This window comes from Stenella coeruleoalba (genome assembly GCF_951394435.1).
Source record: "Stenella coeruleoalba genome assembly, chromosome: 17".
In the NCBI taxonomy this organism is placed as follows: domain Eukaryota; kingdom Metazoa; phylum Chordata; class Mammalia; order Artiodactyla; family Delphinidae; genus Stenella; species Stenella coeruleoalba.
Window position 1 is genome coordinate 64,604,214 of NC_137163.1, and position 21,159 is coordinate 64,625,372.

Genomic DNA, 21,159 nt, shown 5'->3' on the forward strand with positions numbered 1-21,159 from the left:
CAAAAATCTAAAATCCTTTAATTACATCACAAAAGGTTGCCTTTGATCAGAAAGACTTTTATAAATATATGTGTGAGTATTTTGTGCATCTTAAAGCATTCTATAAATATGAGGTATTGCTGTTATTTTGGGTCCTGGTGACAGAGCAGCATCTCCTAAGTAAGAGAATCAAAGCTCCAGTCAGAATCTAGCCATGAAAGCGTAGTCAGAGATAGTGGAAAGTGATGAACAAAGGATGAAATGTTGGACCTAAGCTAGACAAAGGAAAAGAAACTTAAGTAAAGGTGAAGCTGTAAAACCTCATTATTTAGAAAGCTCAAGAAAGGCTTCCAATTAATGATACTGCTACTAGTACTGCGAATAATAATGATGTTATTCCAATTGGTAAAGACAAACAAACAGTGGGTGTAGCAAAAGTTTGTCAGGGTTAATGGGAAATAATCTGTTCAAGAAAACGTGGAAACATCTGATTCAAGGCTACCCACAGACCAGGGATAAAAGACAAATGGCTTTCATCTTTTACCCCAACTCCAACTGATTGATTTCATTGCTAAAAGCACTAGGTTAAGAATGATTCTAAGGCTGCATCTTAGCTCATCAGGAAAAAGAGCCAAGATCAACTGATGATGCCTGCCTTGGGCAAAGAAAGGGAAAATGACATGGGAGTTCAGACTTGAATAAGGGGAATGGAATAAGGGTGAACTGAGAGCAGGATTGAACTCAACCAAATAGTGAGTGGCCTATTTGCTGTTTTCTTTTCCATAATATAGATGGGAAATGTGAGGAATCACTGGAGATGTGCAGAGTGGCAAAGAACCTACATTTCTGCCTAGAACCATAAAATCATAAAAAGTTGACCTTATTGCTGATGGTGTCAAAGTCAGAGATTCAATATAGTATCAAAAGTGGTGATAGGATCACCCGTTAACAGACAGCTTTCACTAGACAAGGAGGGGGTCTGTGGTGGATAACCTCCATCTACCACTGTAGGTGTGTGTTCCACCCTTCCCCACCCTACTGATCTGCTGACATCACCTCAGGAGCCTGTGCCTCAGTGGGTTCTCTGCCTTGTGGCTTCCAGTTGGCTTCAAGTCCAGTTCATCCAATGAGAGGTGATGAGAGGAGGCCAGGATGTCAGAGCAGAGGAGAAGACAGGTGTCAGTTTCCTCTCTGCTAGGCCACAGGTTCGCAGGGACTGAATTTCCCTATTCAAGGCCACATCTCCGATCTGGGAGTTTTCATCTACAGCCTTAGCCGCAGCTCTTTCTCAATTCCAGTAAACCTGCCCCTGCCTTCAGCCTAGGGGTAGTAAGGGCTTCCTGCTGTTGCTAACTGTCAGGTCCTAGCCATGCCTGTTGGCTTCCCACATTTTGTAAATAGTTCCCTTATTAAACTCTTTGTTGGAATATAACATCTTTTTCCTCCTCTCCAGGAGCCCAAAGATACATTGCTCCATTATTTAGGGATATAGTAACATTAGAGTAACTACAGGACATTAGGGAGCTTTCAGACTCCCCTCCAGAATTTCCCTAAGCACCCCCTTCTATGATATTGACAATCGATGTTATCTTAACAGAGTGTAAAGAATTCTATAAGTGAAATTTCAATATCCTCTCCCTTTCAACAAGATGACACCCCACCCGACCCCTGCCCTCAAATGTGTGAGCACATGCGTGTACACACACACACACACACACACACACACACACACACACACACACACACACACACACACACACACACACACACACACACACCAGCTCATTTTACATAAATCTGTGGATCAGCAACAGCTCACCAGGATTAGCAATGTCTGCACACAGGCAATATTATCTGCCTTCCCTGCCAAGGTGCTTGGGCCAATGAAATCAAAAGGTAGTTATCTCGCCCTGTCACAGCTCACCCTTCCCCCTCCCCATAACCTCAAGTCCGTTCTCTAGGAGGTCTGCGTCTTGGCGAGAGAGAGTCATGGACATATACACACTAACAAACGTAAGGTAGATAGCTAGTGGGAAGCAGCCGCATGGCACAGGGATATTGGCTCGGTGCTTTGTGACAGCCTGGAGGGGTGGGATAGGGAGGGTGGGAGGGAGGGAGACGCAAGAGAGAAGAGATATGGGAACATATGTATATGTATAACTGATTCACTTTGTTATAAAGCAGAAACTAACACACCATTGTAAAGCAATTATATCCCAATAAAGATGTTAAAAAAAAAAAAAGGTAGTTATATTTAGAGGTTGAAGATGTGATTTTTTTGGCAAGAATAATTAATTACATGATTCTGTGTACTTCTGTCAATAGGGGCATAATTTCCAGTTGCCTCTCGTCTCATTATGTTGTAGCCTTTGATGATTATTGTTAAGATTCATTAATTAACTAGCATTTTGGAAAGTGATGATACTCTTTCATTTCATCTTCATTTATTTGGTGGAAAATTTCTATAAAAATAGAAATGTCTCCTCATAAACTCTTTGGTTACCATGAGGTACAATTTAAACAGGAAAGGCAGATTAAATGCTTATTTCCCCCCTTTATCAGTTTATGGGAGAATGAGATTGTTCCCTAGCATCTTCTAAAGATAACCAATGAAGTTCCCCCGCCATCCACCCATGTATCATTGTGAACTGATGGATTTAAACATAGTTGATATCTTTCAATATACTGAAGTTGTCATTATTAATGGTCAAATTATCTCTTATCTCTTTGATCACTGGGATTCTCTTCTGAATCCTTTGGGTACCACCCCAATAGTCACTGTTATTTCCTTTCCTTTTCATACAAAAAGACCTTCCAGGCTGATATTATACATTTCCTGTTCCAGATATTTTCTCTGTATATTTCTCTGAGCTGGATTCCTTTTAGTGGAGAATGTATCTAGAGACTACAAACAGGGCATTCTTGTTCTTTTTCAGAAGTATTTTGAAATTTTATTGCTAAATATTTACAAAATTGTACAATCTTCAGGATATTAACCAACAAAAATATTTAAATTATGGTCAAGGAAAGATGCTAAAAATATTTAAAAAGGTATTTAAGTGTAGTCTAACTATATATCAGTTCATAAGGGAATACTGGACTATTAATATGTTTTCTTTCCTACACAGTCTTATAATTGCTTGAACTCAGATGAAGAATACTGTGAAAATAAGACCCCCCTTCTCATCCCCAAATATGTGAAGACTTTATCTCAGTACCTCATGCATAGTAAGTGCTAAATAAGGGCTATTGCATTTATTATTATTAGCGGGATTCACAATCCCTTTTTCCCATCCAAAAGGTGGATAAAAAATGAAATAAATTCAAAGTAGAGGGGAAAAAAATCTGTTTGTTCCCTGAAGGCCAAGCAAAGTCTCATTGGTATCTGCCTCCATTCTACTTCCTTCCAAAGTGTCCTCTGTATCCCAGAAAAGATCCTGTAATTACACCTCCCGGAATCCCCTTCCCCATGTGAGGAACCAAGATTTTTGTTGTGTAAGAAAGTAGATACAGATGTAACACTCATGAGGTTAAATGAAAACCCTGTATCCCTGAGCTTGAATTGGAAGTATCAGTATGACCTAATGATTTATTTTAACACACACACATTCCCCGATGGGTCCACTGAAGAAACCTGTGAACAATGACCAACACAGGAGCAATGAACAGCCCTATTGCACAAATTGTGACCTCCAAATATCATTTCCTGCTGTAAAGAACTAATCCTCCTTAGAGAAATAGCTGATTATAAGTCTTAGGGCAAGGAATGAGCAAGGTGAGGCTACCACATCTTGTCATAACTACAAAACAGGGAAGTGATCTAGGGTTTTGTCAAAAACACCAAGGAGCCAACTTGAAAAGGCTCCCCTGGCCAAGGATTAGACAACTGAGTATCAGTAAAAATAACAAGAGCAAGTTCATAGTGATACTAAACACAAAAAGCCTCATTGATCGACTTTTGAAGAAAGCTAGGAAATAAAGAATGAATGACCAATAACTCAAGGACTTGTCCTTTGTTTTTACATCCTAAACCAGTTGACTTTTCTGCAACATTGCCTCACTATTGGGGCTCTTTCTGAACTTTTGTTTTAGAACCCAGGGTTCTATCAGCCAGCTCTCATTACACATGCAGCCATTACTGTCCTTAACTATTAAAATGCATAATGAGGACTTCATCTTTTATGATACTGGGTTTACAGGGAGTCAGTAGAGAGAGAGCTTCCAGAATATAGTCAATATACAGACAAACATTAATTGAAGATGTATTAGGGATAAGACACCTTCCTTGTCCCTAAAGAGAGCGAATACCAGAACACCAAGCCAAGCCCCTGCCATCAAAAAGCTTTTTTTCATTTCTTTTTTTTTTTTGGCTGCTTGACATGTGGGGATCTTAGTTCCCTGACTAGGGACTGAACTCGTGCCCCCTGCAGTGGAAGTGCGGCGTCCTTACTATTGTACCGCCAGGGAAGTCCCCTCAAAAGCTTATATTTTTAGAGGACACAGTTCTACATAAAAGAATGAAGAAGGGGATGGAAGTGAAATGACTGAAGGGAATGAATGGGCCAACTGGCAAATGGCTCTGAGTAACAAGTGTACAATAAATAGACTGATGGGACATAAAATAGAAGCAAGAGAGAAGTATTGTGAACGTATTTTTCCAAAGCTATTACTTTCTCCTTGTTAAAGAAAACGTTTAACGAGGTGTTAACATTATGCATTTTAAATGTTTTGTCTCCCCTTCTTTTTGGACTATTCATCTCATCACCCTTTGACTTAAAGCAAACATAAAGACGAAAGCCCTGATACAATAGGAAGTGCTGGCTCGCAACACACAACTTGAATGTAATGACTCTTTTCCTCTGAGAACTGCTTTTGAAACTCACCCAGACTTACTCAGAGGAAACTCATTTTGACTGTAATGGCTACATGTGTAATGAGATTAGGCTGACAGAATCGTGCTCTTTTTTTTCAGGCTAAAATATATCAGATTTGAAACCCCTTTTCAATCTGAGAGTAAAGCAGGAATAGTCACTGGTGAGCCAGTGGTGGTTTACAAGTGTACAAAGCTTGCAGTTTTATTTTCTCCACACAAAGACTGCTTTTATTACCAACAGTATGCTCTGGCTTGGGAGTATCAATTCTAGTGTCTAAATCTCCAGGTAGAGGCATTCCTTGCCCAGGAGTCTAATAAGCATGCCAGAAAACTGCACGGAGCAGAATGCTATATGCCTCCCGCTAACCTGGGACCATTATCTTGTTAATTTCCTGGTGTTCATGTGTATTTTGTTAACTCATCAATTCAGTGGTTTCTGCATATTTCACACTTTACCATATATGTCAGAATAATAGTACACAGGTGGCATTTGTAGGCAGGAGGGAAAAGACTTGTCACAAACAGGCCTCTGGCTTTCAAAAAATGGCCCCTGAAAGAATTCTTCTTAAGTAATGAATTCTGGCGGTACTGTGTCATTCTAGGCTGAAATGTGAATGTTTCTGCTTTCTAAAAGTCCTTCATGGTCCTGTTAATGTGCGTTACGCTTGCGTGCGCACACACACACACACACAGACACACACACTAATTATTTGAACACATGGTTCTCTGAACTCCTCTGGAACATATATCTGCATAATTCATTTTGGCCTTAATCATATACTGCCTTGTATTGTTGCTTAATAGTTCCATGTCTATAAGTTCTATTGTCCCAGGATAAAATACTTAGATCATAGAAGACTGGGATTAGGTTTTACATTTTTTTAAAATTTTTATTGAAATATAGTTGATGTACAATGTTGTGTTAGTTTCAGGTATACAGCGAAGTGATTTGGTTATATATACATACATAAGTTCAGTTTTATATATATATATAGATAGATTCTTTTCCATTATACATTATTATATGATATTGAGTATCGTCCCCTGTGTTATACAGTAGGATTTTGCTGGTTATCTATTTTATAGATGGTAGTATACATATTTTAATCCCAAACTCCTAATTTATCCCTCCCCACCTTTCCCATTTGGTAACCGTAAGTTTGTTTTCTATGTCTGTGAGACTATTTCTGTTTCATAAATAAGTTCATTTGTAATCACTTTTTAAGATTCCACATATAAGTGGTATCATGTGATATTTGTCTTCCTTTGTCTGATTTAATTCACTTACTATGACAATCTCTAGGTCCATCCATGTTGCTGCAAATGGCATTATTTCATTCTTTTTATGACTGAGTAGTATTCCATTGCATGTATATACCACATCTTCTTTATCCATTCATCTGTTGATGGACACTTAGGTTGTTTCCATGTCCTGGCTATTGTAAATAGTGCTGCTATGAACATTGGGGTGCATGTATCTTTTCAAATTAGTTTTCTCTGGATGTATGCCCAGGCATAGGATTGCTGGATCATATGGTAGTTCTATTTTTAGTTTTTTGAGGAACCTCCATACTGTTCTCCGTAGTGGCTGTATCAATTTACATTTCCCATCAACAGTGCAAGAGGCTTCCCTTTTCTCCACACCCTCTCCAGCATTTATTGTTTATAGATTTTTGGATGATGACCATTCTGGCTGGTGTGAGGTGATACCTCACTGTAGTTCTGATTTGCATTTCTCTAATGATTAGGTCTTATTATTTTTTTAATCACTGTCCTCTCTCCCTGCTCCCGCCAATGCCCAATACATTCCTCTGTACATAACTATTGCTAAAGAAATACAGTAATCATCATCTGTGGCAGCATCACTATTAGCAATAAAAATGATCAGTTATTAAGCCAAGTGTGGAACTGGGTAGTGTGCATTCATAATCTTATATTTTATACCCCTTTCATATTTGAGCCACATATTAAATTTATAATAAAATATTTCAAACATTGAAAAATAATAAAAGTTTATGTACCCACCATCATCAATGTAACAGAAACCTCTATTATGGACATTTTCATAGGTATTTATACTGAAGCTTAGAGAGGGTGAAGTAACTTGCCAAGATTTCACAGTGAATAAGAAGCCACTCTAATTGAAGTGTGGAATTCAAGAATAAAAAGGACAAGATTTTTCTGTGTAGATAATGGAGGTATCGTTCTTGAAAGGGTTAAAGCAATTTCCAGAATTATCTAATGGATGGCCAGAAAGTTGCTTATCAGTTGTGAAAATATGGCCAATATTTAAAAGAACTTATTCCACAATCATCCCAGAGGGCTTCATTGATCACCCACTCTTTCCTCTTCCTTCTTATCTCACGGTTTGGTGATTTTTATAGCATGTTTCCCTTATTTTCCATGAAACATTTATGAGATCCTGCCACTTTAAAGTGTTGTCCTAACTCCAAAAGGCAAATGTAGAATTGCTACAAGTAAATGTTAGTTTCATTTTACTAATGCTTCGGATACATAAATGTCAAAAGAGTTGGAGTTCTTGCTTGGAAAAATGTTGGACTTTGGGGGAAAATTATCTTAAGAATTGTAGTATCTCCAGGCTATAAAATGCAATTGGAAAATACTATGAAAAGGGTCTTTCTAGTAAGAGTTTTCATAGCCTTACTTCTGACTGTGACTGGAAATTCCACATAATAATTAGAATGAAAATTATTTCAATGTTTTTAGGCTTAACTGGAAAACGTAGTGCAAAGGGAAAAAACCCCACAATAGTTCTAAAACTTAGGACCTCACAAGCATCTTAGATAATCATAAGGGAGGTATATCTTGTTGGGAAAAATACTTTCATGATTATTCTTTAAAACCTGTATCTCTGTTACTAAGTAAAAAGATGAAGATACCGATTGCTATTACTACAGATGTGTCTTCCTAAATGTCTTACCAATATTTTAACTGAGTGGAAATCAGTTCCAGAAGTAACAGTCTATCAATCCTTCAGTCAAAATGACTTATTTTCCTAATAGACTGTCTGCATTTACCATACTCTGATAGCTGATTCTTCAAACATTCATTTGTTAAACTGATACCTGTTAAACATGCATTGTGTGCCCTGCATTATAGTAGAGGCTAAGTGGAATACACAGCCTTCATCCCCAAATTGAGGAGATTACCATGGAAGATAAAGCATGTACCTATAAGCTATACTATAATAAATAAAGAGTTAAGTACCACAAGTGAGGTAAATGTAAAGTTTTACAGAAGATCTGAGGACAGAGAGATAATTTTTTTCCTAAAAGAAACAAAGAAAGCTTTTTGGAAAAGGTGGAATTTAAACTGGGCCTTGAAATATTGATAGTGGTTGGACTTGTGGATCTAGAAGGGCATTGCCACCAAGAGAAAAATATGAATAGATATGCAGAGGAGGATAATACGGAGCATGTACCATGACTCCAAGTAGGAGATCTCAGAGCAGCGAAATGGGTGGGGAAGATGACTGAAGCCAGTCCCCAGTCCCAGACAAGACACACATCCTTCTTATAGACTTTGTATGCCATTCTGAGGAGTCTGTAGTCTTCATTTATATACTTGCTTCAGAGACTACTGCAGGGTATACAAAATGAATAAGAGCAGAGCAAGATGGGACACAGGATATAAGTTAGGAGCCTTTTTTAAAAAATGGTAACGAACACTATTTAAAAGTATTAAGGCAAATAGAAAAGAATGGGGTTAAGCTAGAAATATAACAGCGGAAGACGACATAATACTTCGGAAAATTGTAGCTGTTACAAGGAGGGAGTTAGGAGATGTTGATTAAGCATTAAAGATATCTTGGGAATATTGAGTCACTATGTTGTACACCTGAAACTAATATAATATTGTAAGTCAACATACTTCAATAAAGAAAGATATCTTGGTTATTTAAGAAGCGTGGATGATAGTGCCATCCATAGAAATATAAAATACTGAACAAAAACCAGATTTGGAAGGAAATATAATGAGAATTATTCCAAACAGTGAATTTCAATGCTTGGCACAATGCCTAGTCCCAGTAGGAGTGACGATCACTAGATGCCTCTCCCCCCAGAAATCTGTTTTCCCTTCTTCCATAGCAACAGGGACATCCTGCTGAAGACTCAGCCTTCCTTCCACATTCAGTGTGGTGACATTACTAAGTCAGGGTAATGACATGTGAGCTGGAGCAACACAGACCACTCTGGTGCTTGGTCTTCAGACATTGGGCATGCCCTCTTCCATTTCCTTTGCCTCCTTTTCACATGCTGACAGGAAAGTGATCCACCTCTGGCCATATATATGTAGACAACACTTTAGGGGGCCAGAACTGCAAGGTGGAAGAGTCCTGGGTTTCTGATTGACTTTGTAGAAATAGGTGTTCCACTGACTTGTGAAATAAGAGAAAGATGAACTTCTTTCTTATGAAAGTCATTGTACTTGGATAGCAGCTTAACTCTCACCTTAGCTAACATAGTAGGTACTTTGTAAATATATACTGAGTGAACGATTGAATAAATGAATTAAAGAATGAACTTAAGATGAATTTAGAACATTAAAATAAACATATCCAGGAGACAGAGAGAAACACATGTCCAGAGTGAAGAAAAGCAGTTAAAGAAATTTGAATAAGAATAGACATATGTATATGTATAACTGAATCACTTTGCTGCACACCTGCAACTGACACAACATTGTAAATCAGCTATAGTCCAATATAAAGTAAAAATTTAAAAACAAAAGTTAAAGCAGAAGGTTTGCTATTTACCTATATGGATTCATAGTTGAGACTGGATGAGATGGCTAAACCAAAGAAAGAGAGGAAGGAAGGAAGGAAGGAAGGAAGGAAATGGCCCCAGAGACAGATGTGGAGGAGCCAGATCCTTACAGACTACATTCATGTAGAGAAAGAATGTCACGTGGAAGAAGAGACAGAGGAGGCGTGGTCAGAGAAGTAAGAGAAGCAGGAGAGATGAGTTAGAGTCATATAGAAGCCAAAGTAAATGAGTTTTTTTTTTAAATTTATTTTTTGGCTACTTTGGGTCTTCATTGCTGGGCGCGGTCTTTCTCTAGTTGCGGCGAGCGGGGGCTACTCTCCGTTGCGGTGCGCGGGCTTCTCATTGCCGTGGCTTCTCTTGTTGCGGAGCATGGGCTCTAGGCGCGTGGACTTCAGTAGTTGTGGCATGTGGGCTCAGTAGTTGTGGCTCGTGGGCTCTAGAGTGCAGGCTCAGTAGTTGTGGCGCACGGGCTTCTTTGCTCTGCGGCATGTGGGATCTTCCCGGACCAGGGCTTGAACCCGTGTCCCCTGCATTGGCAGGTGGATTCTTAACCACTGTGCCACCAGGGAAGTCCCAGTAAGTGAGTTTTGAAGTGAGATATTTCAAGAAATTGGGAGAATCGGATCAGTGGTGTGAGTAGGTGCTGGGCAACTGTGGTGGACAATCATCTTTCCTGAAGTTTGGCCGTGGCCCAAAGGAGGAACAACGGAAGCATGGGAGAGTTGGAGAGAATGGCAGGATCAAGAGAAAGCCGTGTTTGGATAGGAAAACAATAGCATGTTGGCAGGCTGAATGGAAGGGACTTTTGAAGAGGGGAAATATTAACAAATGTGAATGGAGGTGGGGTGGGAGCCAGTTAATTGATTCACCAGTGTTTCAGGATGGGAACAAGGGATTAGGTAGAGAGATTAGAATGGAATAGGAGGAAGAGGTGAAGTGGGGGAGAAGCTGGATGAAGATGCAGGGAAATTTTGAGGACAGGAAAGCCAGGAAGTAAGAAGGGAAGCTGAGGGAGTTTGGTCTCTACATTCGTCTTTTTTATCCACCCACAAGAGCAAGGCTCACTACAGTATTCCCTACAGTGCTCTATAATGCTGTTGGCAAACTGACATGAAGCTTATGTCTACAGCAGAGAGCAGCTTGAATTCTGTATCAAGACAGAAAAAAAAAATAATGCTGATTTTTGTGTGCTGCTACCTATCCAAATAAAAAATACATTTTTCTAAATCTGTTTCTTTTCTTTTTCTCCAACACTAGGAGAAAATATTTACTTTTGTATTTTTCCCTTGACTGTGTAATCTTAGCATTGAGTAGTAATCAGAGATCCTGTCAGTTTGGGGTTCAGTTTCTTTTGATAACTTGTACAATATAGTTTAGTTGATAGTCTACAGTTGTTTTCCTTTAATTTGACAAGTTACTAGACATTTATCTTTGCATCATCATCATCTTCAGACAAGTCCTATCTTTCTTAGAACCATTGTTAAAGCATTAGTCACAACCAGACGAAGGCATGCAACTATTTTTTTTACCTAAGAACCTTAATAACATTAAATAATAAAGAATTGTCAAGTAGGCGCTGAAGTAGAAACTGAAGGAGAAAATGTACTTTTGTGCACCATGTTTTCAAACCTTTGAACATCATGTAGCTTAGCCATGATGTTTATACATTATCAAGTCCCGGTAGAGACATGGTCATTAGATTATTAACAGTTTTATAATGAATGGATGAATGAATTGAACATAAACGATTACTTTCCATGTATTCAGTGGTTAAAAGTTCAGAATGTATCTTATGGGGCCCATTAGATGTTTCTTATTCAAACTTACATAAACTTACTAACAGGTCAATGATTTTTGAAAGTCTAAAGTTGACTATAGCAGCATACCTTGGTTAGAACACTTAAAATGATAAAGTGAAATAGATGTATTATTCTTTTATGGAGCAGGATTTGAAGTCAGAAATACCTAGAATTCATGCTGTGTGACTTTTGGCAAGTTATTTAGTTTCTTTGTGTTTTACTTTCCTCATCTGTCCAAAGGGTGTTGGGTCATGGCCTCCGGGAGCTTCCTAGGTGTAATCTGAAACTGGTCCCCAAACACAGAGGGCAGGGAGAGACCCAAGAAAGAGGCAGACCATTCCAGGTTGGTAGGCGGTAGGTTTAATAAGCAAAGGAACTTATGAGGCTGGTCTTGAGTGGCCGCAAAATGAGTAGTTTTCTGTACTTGCCCACCAAATCTTAAAAGTTTATAGAGAGGCTTTAAGGGGGTTCAGTCATGTATTCAATCCAGATGGTCTCAACAGCACCTTACTCTCCCAAGGCTGTGTCCTTGGAATGGCTCCCACTGTGGGAACAGTAGGTAGAGCGTACATTCCAAAGACAGGGGAGGCGTGAGGAGCCTCTGACTACCTGGGTCCAGCTCCAGGGTCAACCAGTGGTCACATCCTCTTGATGACCTCCTCCAACAAATGGACTTATTTGTGACGAAATAAGCTACAGCTTACTTTAAAGTATTTTCTGGAAGTTGTAAAAATTCCATATAGTCACTCATTTATTGATTCATTCATTCAGTAAATATTTCTCAGGAAATACTGAGGGCCAGACCCTGGGCTCACCTCCCAGGAGATTGACATGTTGGCAGGAACAAGCCATGAAGGGTCTTGTTTAACATATTAAAAATAAGGGCCTTGGGCTTCACTGGTGGCGCAGTGGTTGAGAGTCCTCCTGCCGATGCAGGGGACACGGATTCGTGCCCTGGTCCGGGAAGAGCCCACATGCCGCGGAGCGGTTGGGCCCGTGAGCCATGGCCACTGATCCTGCGCGACCGGAGCCTGTGCTCCGCAACGGGAGAGGCCACAACAGTGAGAGGCCCGCGTACCGCAAAATAAATAAATAAATAATAAAAAAATAAAAAAACTGTTAGTATATTGTTATATTTTCTTAGGGCAGCCATGTGTCCTGGGTTTTCCAGGATAGACCTGATTCAGGTACCTGCTCACATTATTCCCCAACATACACTTGTACTTTGTTGGACTTGTGCAACTATACCAATGAACTTCCAATTGACAAGGATAGAGTAAGAACGTGTTATCTTTTTTTTTTCAGATAAGCAAAAATTAGCTTTATTTGCTTCACATTTTCATACATTGTCCTCTAAAACCATCTCTTTTTTTTTCCAAATTTTTATTTTATATTGGAGTATAGTTGATTTGCAATATGTTAGTTTCAGGTGTACAGCAAAGTGATTTAGTTATAAATATACATATATCTATTCTTTTTTGGATTCTTTTCCCATTTAGGTTATTACAGAGTATTGAGTAGAGTTCTCTGTGCTATACAGTAGGTCCTTGTTATTTATCTATTTTATATATAGTAGTGTGTATATGTTAATCCCAAACTCCTAATTTATCCCACCCCCCGTTTCCCCTTTGGTGACCATGTTTGTTTTCTAAGTCTGCGAGTCTGTTTCTGTTTTGTAAATAAGTTCATTTGTATCATTTTTTAGATTCCACACGTAAGTGATATCATACAGTATTCGTCTTTCTCTGTTTGACTTACTTCAGTTAGTATGATAATCTCTTGGTCCAGAGACCGTGTTATCTTTAAGTTGCTTGAAGGCAGAGTCTGTATTTTTCCAGAAAAAAGGTTAAGAATAGTGAGTATGAGTAAAACAGTAATGAGAAGCAGCACAGTTGGCCAGTTGTTTGAGGACAAAGAGAAGAAAGAGGAGCTGGTAAGGTCCCATCAAGAAATTTGTATCCAGAATCCCAGTGATTTTCAGCCATAGAGTTGAAAAGCATTGTTTGGCACAATCAGTGGTGATTTGAAAGTAATGTCATCAATGGTAATAATGTAAATGACTTACTTTTCTCTATAAATTAAAGCAGATTTAATTGAGTGGAGGTGCAGTTAGTCTGCACATCATGTGGAACACCCAATAGGTTGTTGTCATATAGGAAACTCATCCATCATGTTTGTTGGCAAAAAGAAGGAGAACCACTGCTGAGATGACAGGGTCAAGAAGGATTTTTAAAAGGAGAGAGACATGGTGAAATTTGCATTTTAGAAAGGTCACTCTAGATATTGTAGGAGGCAAGACCTATTAGGAGGCTGTTGGAATAATCAGATGAGAGATGAGGGGTGATAAAGGTCTGAATTAGGGCTGTGGTAGCTGAGATAGTAGGGGACAGATTAGAAAGTAGGAAGTGCCCCCCCAAAAAAATAATTTATGTCCATTCAGAACCCATGAATGTGACACTATTTAGAAATAAGGTCTTTACAGATGTAATAAAGTTAAGATCAAGCTATACTGGATTGGATTGGCTGTAATCCAACATGAATGTTGTCCTCATAAGAAGAGGGAAGTTTGAACACAGAGACAGACATGAGGACGTGGGACAATGCAGGCAGAGGTTGGAATGATGCAGCTGCAAGCCAGGGAATGCCAAGGATTGCCTGCAGCTCAGAGAAGCTGGGGATAAACCAGGACGAAGCAAGGAAGACTCTGCCCCTCAAGCCTTCAGAGAGAGCATGGCCCTGCCAACACCTTGATTTTGAACTTCTGGCCTCCAGAACTGTGAGAGAATAAATTTCTGTTGTGTTAAGCCACCAAGTTCATCTTAATTTGTTACAACAGCCCTCAGTTAAAGTCTACTGAAAACTAATATAGGAGGTAAAATAATTGACTTAATCTTTGTTTGGTTATGAATGGAGAGGGAGAACTTTGGTCATAGGGAGTGAATGGACAGTATTCCACTAAGCAAGAGCATAGAACAGGTATCAGCAGACCACACCCCTCAGTTAAAATCTACTGTCTCCCCCACCTGCCTCCATATTGTTGTTAATAAAGTTTTATTGGAACACAGCCACGCCCATGTGTTACATATCGTCTGTAGCTGTTTTCCTGCTACAAAGTTGAGGACTGTTGGTAGAGTTGGTAACAGAGACTTCATAGCTTGCAACGCCTAAAATTTTTACTGTCTGGGCCTTTGCAGAAAAAGTTGCCAACCCTTAGCATGCAGGAAGAAGAGAAGATTTAGGGCTGTGATGAATTCAAAGTCTCTACAGGACAACTGGGTGAATTATGTTATGGCATCAACTGAAAATAAACTCACAAATATTATATAAAGTCCTACATTGATTTGACCTATCAGTGGAAAAAGAAAACTATAAAATCAGAACTGTGATAGTGACATTAAATCATTGCCCCAGAACGATTAATATTTACTTCATTCAAGATAAAGGGGGAGGGAATAAACCACGATGTACCTCCTCCAAAAGCAAACTAAGCATTTCATGTCATTCTGGTACTATTTACTTTCTACCACATTTTTCTTCCATAAAAGGCAACCATTGCAGAGCCTCATTATTGCCTGCAGGGAAAAGGCATTCCGTGATGTTGGATTGTGGTCTAAGGAGAGTTTTCTAAACTGTGAAGTGGTCATTCACTTCGAAGTCTGGGAACACATTAAGATTTCTTACCCCTCGCATTCTAGCATATAACAGTCCTTCTGAGCATTTCCTATTTAATATCCCCAACAGTAGAAATAGGATCGCATAGATTCTAGGTTGAGGGCCTGTCCAGAAGGGATGCACGGCAAGGTCAGTATTTCTTCAAACTCTCATGTTTAATCCTTAAAATACATTTAAATTTGTTGTTTTATTCTGTAATAATTTTGTTTTAATATAAAACAGTGTTTCTTTGAAAACTGATATCCAAAGTAGAACCCACATGTAAAACTTAAGGCTATAGAACATTTTAGCATTACCAAGAAACCTTGAGAGGGCCCTAGTACAAGTGTGTTGGAAATATGTTTTCCTACACAACACTAGAAAATGTGTATTACTCACTATTCAAGAAAAAGAGCAGACAGACTAGAATCACAGACCCAAATACAAGTTGACAAAACGATTTCTGTCAGGATCAGGAAGTTCTACAGTTGCTTCCAAGGCCTTGTATTAAAATTCATAGTGATCAAAAATTATATCTGGACTATCCCCGCCTTTCTGCTGTATGTTTGGCAAAGGGCTTCTGACTGAAAAACCACCCACAACTCTAAAGAACAATAGCAAATTCAAATGTGTTCAGTCTACCACTGAATAGCCAAATCATGTTGCGCCACTAACATTGGACATTTTAATAATAAAATAAATTCTGGTTCATCTGTAATGACAAACCAAATCATAAGATTATTCAAGATTTTGAGATTCTGCATCTTGTATTTTCTATGGAGCGGTAGTTAGTAAAGAAACTGCCAGAGAAGTTAAAGCTATCGCCAAATGATATGCATGAGTTACTTTGGCCATAAAACATTCCACTTGTGGGTAAACTGCTTTGGCTGAAGGTGGCCATTGCATTATCTTGGTATCTGGAATATCTTAGCTTAAAAGCAAAGATTGGAAAGCATCATGACTTTGTCAAAGGCATGTTCTTTTCCATGATAGTGGATTAAGCAATCTTGGCCAAGACTCCATAGGAATTTTGCAGAATGAATTTGTGTTCTGATAAATCAGCCAACATGGTTCACAATGGTTTCTTTCCCTTACATCTCAGACTTAACATACTAAAATGAAATCAGGGCCAGTTATTCACAACCTACGGGTTTTCAGGTGCCATTGTTTCTGAAAACCATCAACTGGATTTTAGGAATTCGTGGGTAGCTTGCCCAGGTTGTCACCATCATCCCTCATCTTTCTGAAGGAAATAATTAGCCAGATGAGAGTGCTAATGACTTGAGGATATCATGAGAGCAATTGTTGGAAGAGAATGATGTTACAATTCTTTCCATGTAAATGAAGAAAAGAATCTGTTTTGCTGAGATGCGTATCAGTAGATGCCTTGACTAACTCAATCCAGATTTATGGCTGCATGAGTGTTTAAGACAAGACCATATTTTAGTGGTTGCTTTCTTCACTAATTTTGCCTGTTTCTATTACAAACAAGAGGTTTTGCTAAGGCGTGTTGGGCTAGAACAAGTGTTGCTGCTACTTCAATTGAAATCAAATTCTTTGGGTAATTTTCCTGTAGGAAAACAAGATTTTCTAGATGAAGTAACTTAATAAAGGAGTGAGGTTCACTCTAAGTAAGGGAAAGATAAAATAGCATAGTTCTCATGCCAACAAGAAGCTGTGGAAAATAAAAAGGGCCCTCACTGTAGATGCTGGCTTCAGTTTTTCAGGCTGAACTCAAGAGAGACAGCAGTCTGATCTCAGGAGCATTCTAGGACCCTAAGCTAAAAGGAATCTTCAGAGCATCAGAATAGCCCCATATATGCTGCATAAATGTTTGCTGAGTGAATAAATGACTTAAATGATTAGGCCATCTTATCTATCCACGAACCATAAAAGAATATGACTGTGGTTTTGATGTTCGTGGTGACGTAGATTAGAGGATATAAGATTCAGAGATTTCTAGAAGCAAAGCTGTTCTTCCTCTAACCCATGTGAGAAATATGCAGAAAAGTACCCACTCTGTGTAAGGAAAAGGCTTGCTTAATCTCGACAAATAAGATTTTACAGAGAGATAAATTGAGACACCCCCCCAAAAGTTTATTCATCCACCAGTTAGTTACTGAATGCTTATTACATGACCACATGTAATAAGCAGACCTTACATTTTAACTGATGGAAACTGTTAGTAAACAAATATATAAATAATATATTTGGTAGTGATTCATGCTCTGAAGACAACTGAAGCAGGATAAGGGAGGAGAGAGTTGACGGAAAGGGACAGTGATCAAGGAAAGCTTTGATATGATATTTGAGCAGACATGAGGAAGTTAAATACTTTCTCTAAAGCAGTGAAAAAGTGGCTGACCTAGAATATTTGTGTGGTTGTCTCATTTGTCCATTTGTCCAATTCCAAAGTTGTAAACCTTGGGATTAGTTGCTGGTAGTTGAACTTCTGTTTCCTGAACATCCTTGACTGTCTTGCAGTAGTCCTTTTGGGCCCTTGAGATCTGATCATCTCCAAAGGGAGCCAATTCCTGGCTTTCCTGAGTCCCAGGAATGAGTCTGTTTCCAGAGCACAGATGAGCATTCGGGTACCACAATATTGTTCTATGATTTCAGGTCCACTTGTGTAATTCATCATCGATCTGGTATATATCATTCTCCTTTTGAGTTCCTGTTACAGTGCAACACAGAATATTAGAATAGCAGTGATGACCTTTTGACACAGTCCATTTTTTTTTTAATGATATGAAATGAGGCTTTTTCCAGCTCTTCCTTTGAAAGTTTGTACAACAATCTACTGAAGCTTTTAGATGAATTAGAATCTTTCTTTTCTCCAATAACAAACAGGAAAAACACTCATCCATTAATATGATGGCAGTTGAATCTTTTATCTCATTCCAGGAGAGCCACTGCTGTCAGTGATCAACTAGTAAATGGATGTTTTGGTCAATAATTTTAAGGACAAATAATAATTATGCTTCAATCAAACTCATTATTTTTGACATCTAGTTAGATAATATAAAACAATTTCACTCAACATATTAATGTATTAGTTATTTGAGGATGAATTTAGGGGCCAGTTTCTTCTAGTTGGATGCATGAGGATGAAGCCTGTGAAAAATGAAATGTGCACTGGATGTCTCATTTCAGAATCAGAGACTTGCTAATGCCTAGGCTAAAAATCACTGAGTAAGGTTATTTCTTTCATGAGTTAAACTACAGAAACCTGGGGCTTCAGTGAGGTACTAACTTAAGCGCTGGATGAATCCAAAGCTTCTATTTAAGTCACTCTTGACTGCCAGCAGTTATGAGGTAAAAGAATTAACCTTCATGAATGTTTATATAAATAAAGAGGGCTGGAATGGATCTCAGAAATTACAGATTTAAAATATCAGATTTTGTGGTAAGTAACAATTTTGGTAAGTTTTCCAAGGAAATTTTGTACATAGTACCCAACTTACCAGCTAGTCGTGTTTCAAAATTATATTTGTAAGTTGATACGAAGTCAGAGTGCATTTACAAAAACAATGGTGCTATAATGGTGTTAAAAAATGGAAATGAGCTTATTTAATATTTATTTAATCTATATTAAGATTAGGTTATTTGTTTAATCCATATGAAGACAAATCATTTTAATTTGCAAGTTTTTAAAGTTTCTAATATATGTTATTTTAGGTATTGTAACAAAAAATGAGCTACTAAAAGCTCTGGGGTTAAATTGCCAGTTGGATCCTAGCTGCTAGTTACCAACAACACAGGTTGGGCAAGTACTTACCTTGTTGGCTACAGTTTATACAACTATATAAGAAAAAGAGTACTGCTAATAATAGGTGTGTAGAGATCTTAAGTTTTAGATGGCATAGGCCCAGTGCGTGGTGTATGTAAACAGTCCATAAATGCCTAAAATTGGCCAAAGAGTATGATCCCATCATAAGCTAAAGCATTTCATCTTCCTGCTGCTGTGATACCAGCATGAGAAATTAGAATCAGGAGGGCCTTGCGCTCCTCTTTGGTGGGCCAGTGTCCGGGCCTAATCATCAGTTTGGTTTTAACAGAGCAGCCTCCTTGCGAGAAGGGAGCATATAGCTAAGAGGGTCTGGGAACATGGTTCCCCTCCCTCTTTCCTCCTGAAGCACCAGGAAGACCACCTGGAGGAAAAGGCGGGTGGGACAGAGACCCGGCCGAGAGGACTTCCAGGCCCTTCAAATCACACGGAATTGAAAGGCCACACGTCCATGGCTTCCTCTAAAGTTTTCTTTGGGGTGAACTTCTTTGTGTCTGTCCCCAGTTTGCCTGGCACCTATCTCTTCTTCAGCTCACGGGCATCTTGGTGGTTTCTAGTTCCTGCAGATGCGCTCCCGCTGGCCCCACCTGCGTCGGGCCAACATCTGGACTTACTGTTAGCATTGCAACCACCCTTCGGCTTTATTCGGCCAAGTTGTAGATCCAGGGCGGAGGGAGCGGCCAGAGCGCCGGCGGTGGGCTGGTGGTGCTGGGGAGCAGGTACGTGGTGGAGACTGGACAACCAATGCCGATGCTCGTTTCCCATCCCAGAATCTGGGCCGCCCTTCCCACCTCGTTCATAGGGACCTTCTTAGTCCTTTGAAGGATATATTTCCTTTTTCTTTCTCAACTGTCTGTCCTCTGATCCTGTCTCCCTCAGTAACCATGATGATAGCTGCTGAGCCAGGAGAAAACACAACAGCTTGAGGAATCCATCTCACCTTCATACTTTTGTATAGGACTTGCCCCTGCCCTCGGCATGGCCTGGGTGGACCTTTAAGAAGTTAGTGCAGGAGAGACAAGACAAATGATAAAATAAGTAGATAATATTATATATTATACATATAATAAATATAAAATGTATATGTAACATTTTACAAAATATATAATAAAATATATGTAATATACGATGCATACTAGTAAAAATAAAAATATGTATAATATATAGAGTAGTATTCTTTATAAGCTCATTACATTTTTCTAGAGGAAAACAAAAGGCCCATTAAGTTGAGTATATGTTGCTTTACCTCCACAAAGCAACACAAATCTTTGGTAAAATGTATTGTGTCACAAAATTTATATGCAAGAAAGAGAGAGAAAACTCCGTTTGAAAACAATAAGCACGACACCGGCTGGCTGTTGATTTTTGTGGAGTGCGAGGCTAAGGGCAGTGTTTGTTCTTATCTCCACCCCATGAATTATAAGGATAGGAAACACTCTAGTAAGTATGAGATGAAAAGAATCACCTGGTTGAATCAGCCTCCTGTCTTTGTGGTTATAAAGCAGAGTTTTTAAAGCTCTGTCTCAGGATAGACTTGGGGCGAGGGACTGGACAGCACGGGATAGGCACGGCCAAGATGGTTAGGAAGGGGCAGCCAGTTGCTTCTTGCTGCTCTTCTCACCCAGGTGGCTGTACACCCAGTCTGTGTTTTAAAGACCTGATTTTCCTTATTCACGGACCAGATCATCGACAGTGTCTGGATGTCTGGAAGGAACACATCATCAATGGCCAGATTTTTCTGGGTGGGACAAAAATCTCTAAACAGAGATTTATTTTAATTCCTAAATTTAATTTAGGACTTCAGCCCCTACCACCCCTAGCATCCCTGCCCCTGTCTCCTGTGACCAGTGGCTGTCTGTGCCCCACAGATCCCTTCGGAAAACTGCCGCTAAGTTAATCACTGGGTGGCACCCAAGAGCCAGAAAAAAGATGGATCGAGTTGCAGACACTCTCTAATACACACATTTTAACAATTTCCTCCGTCCTCAGCAAAATTATGCTAATATTTTAGTTGAGTTTCCTCAAGTCTGGAACTCAAATTAAGTCTGTCTGTTTCATTTTTATGATAGTGCTTGAAATCACTTGCAGACAAGGGGTTGTTGGGCCATGAGATTTATAGTGGCAGTGCCACAAAGGTCAAACACATCCTGAGGAAGAGGAAAGCAATCTGTAGAACCAGTGTTTTCACTGCAATAAAGTTTATAGCAGCATTAAGGGAATAGTTACAAATCAGTCGGATGGTGTTGATTTCATTGAGAATAAGTATATTTACACTTGTAAGCT

The 21,159-nt window shown here is 39.1% G+C and overlaps 1 protein-coding gene across 6 annotated transcripts in view; it reads left to right on the forward strand.

The window, feature by feature from the left end:
• Positions 1–21,159, forward strand: part of EYA1 (EYA transcriptional coactivator and phosphatase 1) — a 561,881-nt gene that overhangs the window by 76,980 nt on the left and 463,742 nt on the right. The window contains exon 1 of one of the 6 annotated variants that reach the window (XM_079902478.1): positions 3,191–3,207. The exons of the other annotated variants lie outside the window; for them this stretch is intronic. The gene's annotated coding sequence lies outside the window, so the exon portion shown is untranslated. Of the gene's footprint in view, positions 1–3,190; positions 3,208–21,159 lie in introns of those variants that run through there. 6 annotated transcript variants of the gene reach the window in all.